The sequence below is a fragment of the Suncus etruscus genome, chromosome 5, assembly GCF_024139225.1.
Source record: "Suncus etruscus isolate mSunEtr1 chromosome 5, mSunEtr1.pri.cur, whole genome shotgun sequence".
Classification (NCBI taxonomy): Eukaryota; Metazoa; Chordata; class Mammalia; order Eulipotyphla; family Soricidae; genus Suncus; species Suncus etruscus.
In genome coordinates, this window is record NC_064852.1 from 70,212,672 (window position 1) to 70,223,173 (window position 10,502).

Genomic DNA, 10,502 nt, shown 5'->3' on the forward strand with positions numbered 1-10,502 from the left:
ATTTAAAATAATATTAATACTATATGATTGAAATATAAAAATGTTAAATATAATTTATATTCTATATATAAAATTAAACACCATGTTTATAGAGTATATATAAAGCTATACTCAAAAAATTTTATAGTATGAAATGTTTATAATAAATATAAAGAAATTTCTGGAATCAATTAGTCTTTCGTCTTAAGCACCTAGAATTAATTAAGCATAAAGTACAATAAAGAAATAATAAATGTTATGAAAGAATAGAAAACATAGCAGCCAGTAGAGACTGTAAATAAAACATAAACTAATTCTTAAAAAAGATAAATACACTTACTATATGTATGTAATTAAAAATCAAAATTTGTCCCCCACAAAGAAATTGAATCAAGGATAACTAACACATACTATATAATATAGAGGAATAGCAATGAAATATTAATAATATAACAGCAATTTGCAAATAAAAAAGAAATGGGCATTTTGAAAGTCAAAATTTTAATTAAAATATTTATGCATGGGGCTGGAGAGATAGCATGGAGGTAAGGTGTTTGCCATTCATGCAGAAGGTTGGTGGTTGGAATCCGGCATCCCCTGTGCCTGCCAGGGGTGATTTCTGAGCATAGAGCCAGGAGTAACCCCTGAGCACTGCCAGGTGTGACCCCCTAAAAAAAAAAACAAAAATTTATGCATAATAAACAGCCCTATATCAGTAATTTGTTGAATTCTTAATTAATATAGTCACAAAGTAAAAGAAACATCAGCCTATTCACAAAATAACCGATTCACAAGGTAAAAGCCAGGATTACAAAAATCTCACTAGTGAAATATCCCTAATCTTTAATAAAAAGGAAAAAACTATAAATTATATATCTTGCACAATATAAAATTAGGAAAGGCATAGTAACTAATTTATACAGCTAGTATCACATTATTATCAGAGCAAATAAATAAAAATTAAAATTAAAATTAAAGACATTACTTTAATAAGGCCCAGACACAATAGAGTTAAGGGCTGGAAGGACCGAAAGGACAGGCATACAATTTGAAGCACATCACAAAGAGTGGTGAACACTGTTAGGGAAATAGCTACACTAACAACTAGCATGACAATATTAAAGAATGAGAGAAGTAGAATGCCTGTCAGAAATACAGGCAGGGGCATGGGAGGAAGAGGGGCATTGGTGGTGGGAATGTTGCGCTGGTGAAGGGGGGTTTTCTGTTTATGACTGAAACCCAACTAAAAACATGCTTGTGATTATGGTACTTAAATAAGATTTATATATAAAAATAAAATATCTAAATTTTACAGAAATATATGTAGAATATGTATACAGAATATGTATGCATAGAGAAATATACATAAAATATACATAGAAAATTATTCAATATAATCCAGATAAATAATGATGTATAATTTAAACAAGTCCCTTTTATAGCAAGAACACAGTACTGGTTCCATATAAAAAATTAACAGTTGGGGCCAGAGAGATAGCACAGCTGTAGGCGTTTGCCTTGCATGCAGCCAATTCAGAATGAATGGTGGTTTGAATCCCGGCATCCCATATGGTTTTCTGTGCCTGCCAAGAGCTATTTCTGAGCCCAGAGCCAGGAGTAAACCCTGAATGTTGCTGGATGTGACATAAATCCCTCAGAAATTAAGATTAATAGTAATCTCAAATAGATAACCTATTTTTATTGGAAATAAAACTAGACAGAATAAAATGAACACAGGTGAAACAATATAATTCTTTTAAAGATACCTTCTAAAATTTTGAGATTTTGAGATTTTGGAGTACTGTGTCACAGTACTCCAGGCTTACTCCTGGCTTTGTATTTAGGGAAGGATTACTACTGGTGAGACTCAGGCATTATATAGGGTACCAGTGATGAAACTTACAATGGCCACATGCAAGACAAGTATCATAACTGCTGTACTATAACTCCAGCATTTATATCACAACTTTGTCCGCTTATCTCTTATTGGGTCCTTGGACTGATTCCAGATTAATGCTATATAAATAGTGCTAAACTGCACATATGTACATTAATTTTTATTTCAATTTTTTTATATTCTTGAGAGAGATACTTGAATTTATACCTTTAATTCTACATCTCCTTGAGTTTCTTGTTGCCAGACATGGGGATACAAGTCAATTGCATTGCTCTTAGTGCTATCATTATTATTACTATATTTTTACTATATTTACTTAATTTTTTCTTTGTATTTTAGGATCACACCCGGCAGTGCTCAGGGGTTACTTCTGGCTCCGCACTCAGAAATTGGCCTTGGCAGGCTCCGGGGACCATATGAGAAACTGGGATTTGAACCACCATCTGTCCTAGGTTGGCCTTCTGCAAGGCAAATGCCCTACCACTGTGCTATCTCTCTGGCCCCCTGTTTACTTATTATATTATATTTCAGCAATATTATTATTGCTATAATTGCTATTATCCTATTATCAATGATATTGCACTGTTATTATGCTGTCATTTTATATCAATTTCCCTGATGACCAGTGTCGCTGACAATTATTTTATTTTATTTTGAAGATTTTGGGGGGGCGCACACCCAGTGATGTTCAGGGTTACTCCTGGCTATGCGCTCAAATATCACCCCTAGCTTGGGGGACCATATGGGACGCCAGGGGATCAAACCGTATCTGTCCTATGTTAGCTGTGTACAGCAAGGCAAACACCCTACCACTTGCCGCATGGCTCCGGCACCCTTGAAAATTATTTTTATGTGTTTGTTTTCCTTATTTATCTTCTTTGGTGAAGTGTCTGTTCAGCTCCTCATCCCATGTTTTAATGGTGTTTTTTGTTTTTGTTGCTGCTAAGTTTTGCCAGTACTTTATAAAGTTGGTTATTAATTCATTGTCAAAGGCATTTTATGTAAATAATTTCTTCCATTCAGCAGTTTATTTTTATTTTTCAGTAGCTTTTTTCAGTGCAGAAACATTGTCATTTGATATCATATTTGTAAAATTTTTATTTTATTTTTTATTTTTGTTGCAGTGGAATTAAATCACTGAAGATATCAATAAAGGCAATACAATGGATATTTTGCTTCAGTATTCTTTAGTACTTTATAAATTGAGGCTCACCTTTAAAGTGTTAAATTTCTTTTGAATTTGTGCATAGTGTGCTATTGTGGTTCACAACCATACTGATTACTTAATCCCTGGAAATATTTTTTTTATATATACTATATCTCTACTAATAGTTCACATGGAAAATCCAAGCAAAAATTGCAAAATAAGTTTCCCTTATATATTTTATATATTTAAAATAGTTCAGATAACAAATTCATTTTACCTCCCAATTAACTCTTAAATATTTATTCATATCACCTTCTTTATATTAAATTTTATTGATTGATTGATTGACTGATTGTTTTTGGGTGCACCCAGTGGCACTCCGGGGTTATTTTTCATTCTGCATTCAAAAATTGGGCCTGACAGGTTTGGGGACCATATGAGTTGCCAGGAATAGAACCGGGTCCCTCCCGGGTTAGCCACATGCAAGGCAAATGCCCTATCACTGTGCTATCTTTCCAGCCCCATCATATCACCTTCTTATAGAAAGTATTCATCATTTTTTCCGATTACTTATAGTCATTATTTCTTACATTTACTAAGTGCTTAATTTGTATTTATCAAATACTAGATATCTCTTTTAAATAACTAATATATTTTGATATATACATCAGAGGTCTTTAGAGAAATGCCCTAGGATTAGCATACATATATAGAAAGAATTTTTTTAGGGAATTGGTTCATGCAGTTATGAAGACTGACAAGTCCAAGATCTCCAGAGTAGATAACAAAAACTCACGGAAGGGTCTACTTTGTTGTTTAGTCTGCAAGGCTGATTGCTGGTATAATTCCTTCCTAGATCTTATATTTGTGAAATTAAAAAAGTTATTCTTGATTTTTTTTCCTCCATTGTTTTTCTTGATGCTCTTCAATGTTAATTCAATGTTAATGTTAACATCATCTTCAATGATGTTAATGACAGTTTTCAGAAACTATAGCACATGGGAGCAGAGCCATAGCACAGTGGTAGGATATTTGCCTTGCACACAGCTGACCCAGGACAGACTTTGGTACAATTCCCAGCTTCCCATGTGGTTCCCCAAGTCAGGAGCAATTTCTGAGCGCATAGCCAGGAATAACTCCCTAGCATCACCTGGTGTGGCCCAAAAACCAAAAAAAAAAAAAAAAAAAGAAACTGCAGCATTACTTTTGAACAAATATATGTAAATTTTGTCATGTGTTAAAAAGACATAAAAATAAACTACTGTGGGCAGTAGTCATGAATTTTAAAAGTCCTACAACAAACAGCAGCTCAAATATTTAATGTAAAAATTTGTTGAATTATTGATTAGATTTTGTTTTCAATGAACTTAATTAATATATGTTTAAAAGAAAGACATTGATGAGTGACCCTCTCATCCACTCTCTATGGTGATACATTCTCTTTATATATACAAATTTAGAGATCAGGGCCTTTACTTGGGCCATATACTATTGCATTCTGCTACTTAGCCACAAGTTAATAAGAAACTACTATATGCTACATATCCTGCTAATTGGTAAGAAATAATTAATGTTAAAAATGTCCTGCAAGTCAAATTTATACAAGGATTAAATCCAGGCCTTTACGTAAGCAAGGGATATGTCAAAACAACTTGGGCCATATTCATGGCACATAATAAATAATTGTTAAATTAGTTATAGCTTTAGTCTTCACTCTCTGACTTGCAAAATGGGATTTTGCCTAAAGCTCTAACATCCATTTCAGTGATTCTTCTGCAATAGGTTTCAAGTCAACAACATTAATAGCTTTTAAAAATTTCTTAGATTTGAAAATTTTTCTCTTCCATACCTATCCTAGCAAATCAAAATGATACATGTGTCTATTAATTAGGGACTTAACAAGACATTCAGGCAATATGATGTGCAAATTTTAAAATCAATAATTTAATTTTTTTTCAAAAAATATCTTGTATAAAACAGAAAATTCTTCATCCAAGGGTCGTAACTAGTTAATCTACTTAATGAGTTCTGATAAATGGGTTCATTCTCAGATGTTCCCTTTATTTTGTTGTTATTGTTTTGGGGCCACACCCAGCCTGGCTATCTGCTCAAAAATACCTCCTGGCAGGCACGGGGGACCATATGGGACACCGGGATTCGAACCAACCACCTTAGGTCCTGCATCGGCTGCTTGCAAGGCAAACACACTGTGCTATCTCTCCAGCCCCTAAATGGGTTCATTCTCTGTACCCTACTTAACCTTCCTCATTAATAATCATATTCATGAAGGCTAGAACATAGTTATTTTATCATTGCATTTTTAACTTCTAGAATAGCATTTAAGAGCAATAAAAGCACTTAATATATTAATAAATTAATAAATATGCTGTCATTTAAAAAAATCCACCTGCTATCTTTCACAGTCAATCATTTGACTTATTTTTAGCTAAACTTCATTCTACAATACTTATTAGAGAAAATTTCATTAAACAAAAAGGAGGACAAACAAGGTATTTTTCACTATTCAATATCACATAACATACCTCTTGGGATGAGGGGAGTCATTGTAATAAAAGTGAGCTATTACTAATGCATTAAAAAATCTTATCGTTTCTTCCAGTAAAATGTCAAGAGCATTTGGCTTAGAACCCATGACTTGCTGTGTAATAAAATTAGCATAGATTTTATAATCATCTTAGAACAAAAGTACTCAAAGGAATTTTAAATAAATGATTTATCTAAATGAGTGATTGTATTAATTGCTACACATAGCATTTAGCTTATCTGTTAGTATGTCCTAGTAAATTAACTGATACTACTTCTTTTCAAGGTGCCTGTGGCTATCAGGATGCCATTCGAGTAGGATGAAATACACAGCTGAGACTACATGAGATGCATTATCATGCCAAAGCCTATAGTCTTCTCTGAAAACATGGACAGAAATGAAATTAACAGTAGAAGCTAGTGCGGCAATAAATGTATGACATTATCACTAAGAAATCCATTTAGATACTTAAATAAAGCACTCTAGTGTCTAGCTATTTAAATTGACCTATTGATCTTTCTTTCAATATAATGCTCTTACCTTTATTGCAAGATTAACCTTGTATCTATTAAAGAAATATTCTTCATTTAAAATGTCCTCTATACTCATTTAATCTTTTTAAAATTTTTTCTTTTATATTTAGTATAAATGCTAAAGTCTATATTTTTATATACATAGAAATCTTAAAAACCAACTATATGAGTACAAAGAAAAACAATAATGTTTACCATTTTTTAGGAATTTATAATCTTGTCTAAATCCAATAACTACCTTGAATCCAAAATGATAGGCTAGTCCTAGAAATATGGATTGGGCAATAACACTTTTTGGAACCCAAAAGATCCCAAAGACGATGCTAAGAATATTAAAGAAAACCATCACTAAGTAAGCCCTCTACTTTAACAAAACTCATACTTTAGGAGGTAGTTTGAGAAAACTGTACAAACTAACTTGTCAGAGGTACTCATTTTCTTATCTGGGACTTCATGCACCTCTGCACTGATTTCCTTCTTTTACTTTATGGCTCCTGTTCTCCATCTTGGGAATTAAACCACTTCTACTTAATTTATGTACTTGGCTTTTTCCATTCTGAGATAGCCTGTATTTCTCTTGAGCATGTTCCTCTTTTTATCTATATATTTCCCAAATAAACTTAACTTATTTCAGTATTCAACTCATTCCTGAAATTCTTTTCTGTTATGTTAAGCAACAAACCATGAAATAAAAAAATCTAGGCAGAGATACAACTGATTTTTCTTTTCATGCAAAAAGCAAATCTGTGCTTAAAACTGAGATTAGGCTCCCACAGAAATTGTGAACTAGCACATAATCCCCACGCTATGACCTTCAAGTGGGATTCCGGTGCAATTTGAAAATGTTTTGTAAAACTGATGAGACAGGCCAATATTAGGTCACATCCCACTTTTCCTCAAAACAATGTCACTCCCCAATATCCTCTTTACTTTTTATTTATCACTTTTTTTTGTTGTCTTTTTGTTTTGTTTTGTTTTGGGTCGACATCCGGCAGCGCTCAGGGATTACTCCTGGCTCTGAGCTCAGAAATCGCTCCTGGCAGGCTTAGGGGACAATATGGATGCCAGGAATTTAACCACCACCCATCCTGGGTTGGCTGCATGCAAGGCAAACACCATACCGCTGCGCTCTCTCTCAGGCCTCTCACCTATCACTTTGATATGTAAAAGTCTACCTGAATCACACTCAATGCTTCCCCTGTAGGTTTAATTTGTACTGGTGAAATAAAGATCAGTTTGGTTTGTCACATAGAAAGACCACAAGGTATGAAACCAACAGGACTCCATGCTTCTCTCCTGACTGGCTTGCTTTATTTGGGGGGAGGGGAATAGGGGGCGACACCCGTTGATGCTCAGGGGCTACTCCTGGCTATGCACTCAGAAATCGCTCCTGGCTTGGGGGGGACCATATGGCAAGCCTGGAGATCAAACCATAGTTCATCCTAAATTAGCACGTCTAAGGCAAATTCCCTACCGATTGAGCCACCTCTCCAGCCCCAAGGCTTGATTTATTGATTCTTCATGGCTACTCTTCTTTAGACCTATCCACTAGGGGTTAAAAATATGGTGCATGGGGTGATTTCACAATGTGAGATCTGGGGGGATTTGGAGAATTTACAACTGGCACTCGAACAGCCACACAGGGACCTGAGAAGACCTCATTGAGTGATTTGACCTCTGGTGGATTATCACCATTGAGACTTCCTCCAGCTGAACTGAATATGCAGTGATCTTCAACAGAATATCAGTGCACATATCAGGCCCCTATTCTGAACATGGCAGAGACCCTCATGGGGGGTGGGGTCCAGAAATAGACATTAAAAGGGAGAGAGCTGAAGACTCTGAGCAGTGTCCCAGAGGCTGATACCCACAGCTTTTCTTCTCCCAAATATTTTGTGCCAGGATCTCGGGCCCTCCAACCAGGAGCAGTTTATTGAGGTCATCAAACTCAATTTACCTGGGGGCCACAGGAGGCAAAGTCGGGGTGATCCTTGAGTGCAAGGCCTTGAACATTGTGGGGTGTGACCCAAACAACTAAAACAAAACAAAACAAAAAAAGATTCCTCTAGGGCAGGGCCACAAAATGTTGTACGGAGGGCCGCAAGTTTGAGACCTCTGGAAGCCCAACCATAGTCCAATTGAGGATAAGTTGTTTACAGAACCTCCTGTAACTTTCTTTTAGGTTACTCTCTTGACCATATTTTCACTGGTCACTATATTGCCGGTTAAACTTTGTGTTCTACCTGTGTAGATCTTAATAGCTACTCTTCTTTTCTATGCCTCACTGCAGAAAGATAATTTTGTATCTAACTCTAGTGGTTCAACATTAGTTTTCACAGTTCCAGGGAAATGCATAATGTTGTTAAATTTTTAATGGTTCTCAGCCCTAGTAAATGTTTTCCAATTGTTGTGATGTTTGATTTTGTATATTATTTAGTAAGTTATTCTCAAATTAAGTCTGCAAAAATGTTCTAATGTCTTTTTCTACAGAAAAGTGACTTGGCTGCTGTGACTTTTATAGAGTGCTCATTATAAGAATGTTTTAGCAAACTTATTTTCAAACTGTGCATATAGCTGCAGAAATGTTCTTATGATTTTGTTTAGAGAAGTTTATGGAAAAGAAACTTGAATTCTACAGACCAGTGCTCAGTGTAAGAATGTTTAAAATTGGGGGCCGAGCGGTGGCGCTAAAGTTAAGGTGCCTGCCTTGCCTGCGCTAGCGTTGGACGGACCGCGGTTCGATCCCCCAGTGTCCCATATGGTCCCCCAAGCCAGGAGCAACTTCTGAGAGCAGAGCCAGGAGTAACCCCTGAGCGTTACCGGGTGTGGTCCAAAAACAAAACAAAAAAAAGAATGTTTAAAATTTTTTAAATTAAGTATATCTACAGAAAGGTTCTAATGTATATATTCAGAGAACTCTAAGAAAAAATTTTGTGATAAATAAATGACAAGGATATAGAAAAACCTGATGGTTTTGAGAATTAAGTACCATATTTTTCGGCATATAAAATGACTGGGCATATAAGATGGCGCCCTACTTTTCCTGTAAAATATAGGGTTTTGGCTATATTCACTGTATAAGACTCCCTTTCTTTTAACACACACCAAATGGAAATTAAAAAACAGAGGAAAAGAGTAGAGCCCTTAAAGGTTAACAGTATATATTTAATAAAGCTAGACTCTGGAGTGCCAACAATCATTTTACATTTGTCATTTACTGTAGTGAGTGACTGTGATTTTTTTTTAAATGTGATCTACATTGAGAGCTGGGTGTGGGGGGCTCATCCAAGAGCAGCTGGCTGGGGTGCAGTGATAAATAGGACCACTAAAGGAAGAGAGAGCGCCTCCTCTGTGTCCCATAAAAGCTGAATCTCAGAGGACTGAGCACTAGAAAGCCACATACCAGCAATGACACCTGGCTGCTGAATTGAATGAAGTGTTCTGTAACTCAGCTCCTCTGTGTGCCTTGAAGATTAATCAGGACAAGCAGAGGAATGAGTGATGATGCCTGGCAGCTGGATGGGATGCAGTGGTAAGAGGGGGATAGATGACTTGTCCCTAAAGCTTGAGTAAGTTTCAGCATGCTAGATACCAGCATATAAGATGACCCGACTTTTAAGAAGTTTTTCATGGGTTAAAAAGTCCTTTTATAGGCTGGAAAATATGGCAATCACAGTCTAACCTATGACACTTTTTTTTTTAAAGCATCAGTGATTTTTAGGAATTAGAAATTTTCTTCACCTTTACTTACTATTAAAGAATTTTTCCTTTTTATTCCCTCAATTTTTACCTTGCCTATGAAAATTAACTGCCTTATTGGGGATTTATTTTACATTTGAAGGCAACAGAACAAAACTTATATAAGCAATTCTCAATTATTTCGTTTGAACAGAAAGGGTGAACTTGTTAGGTCACACCCTGCCTTTACCCAAAACAAAGGTGTCTTCAATTTCCTCTTTCCTTTTCACCTATCTTTTGATATGTAAATGTCCACCTGAATCTCACTTGCTCCTACCCCTATCAGTTGAATTTGTACTGATGAAATAAAGAGAATCAGTTTTGTTTAGCACACAGAGAGATCATGAAGCAAGAAGCCAGTTGTATTCCATGATTTTCTCTGACTGGTTTGGTTTATTAATTCTTCATGGCTATCACCTAGGGTTTAAAATATGGTCTGTGGGGTGTTTTCATAATGTGGGGTGAGTTTAAAAGCTGACACAATATAAGTCACCACACCTGGTGACGCTCAGGGGTTACTCTTGGCTACAAGCTCAGAAATCGCGCCTGGCTTAGGGGACATGGGATGCTGAGGGATTGAACCTAGGTCGGTCCTAGGCTAGCGCAGGCAAGGCAGGCACCTTACCTCTAGCACCACCATGCCGGCCCCTTTTTTACTTTTTG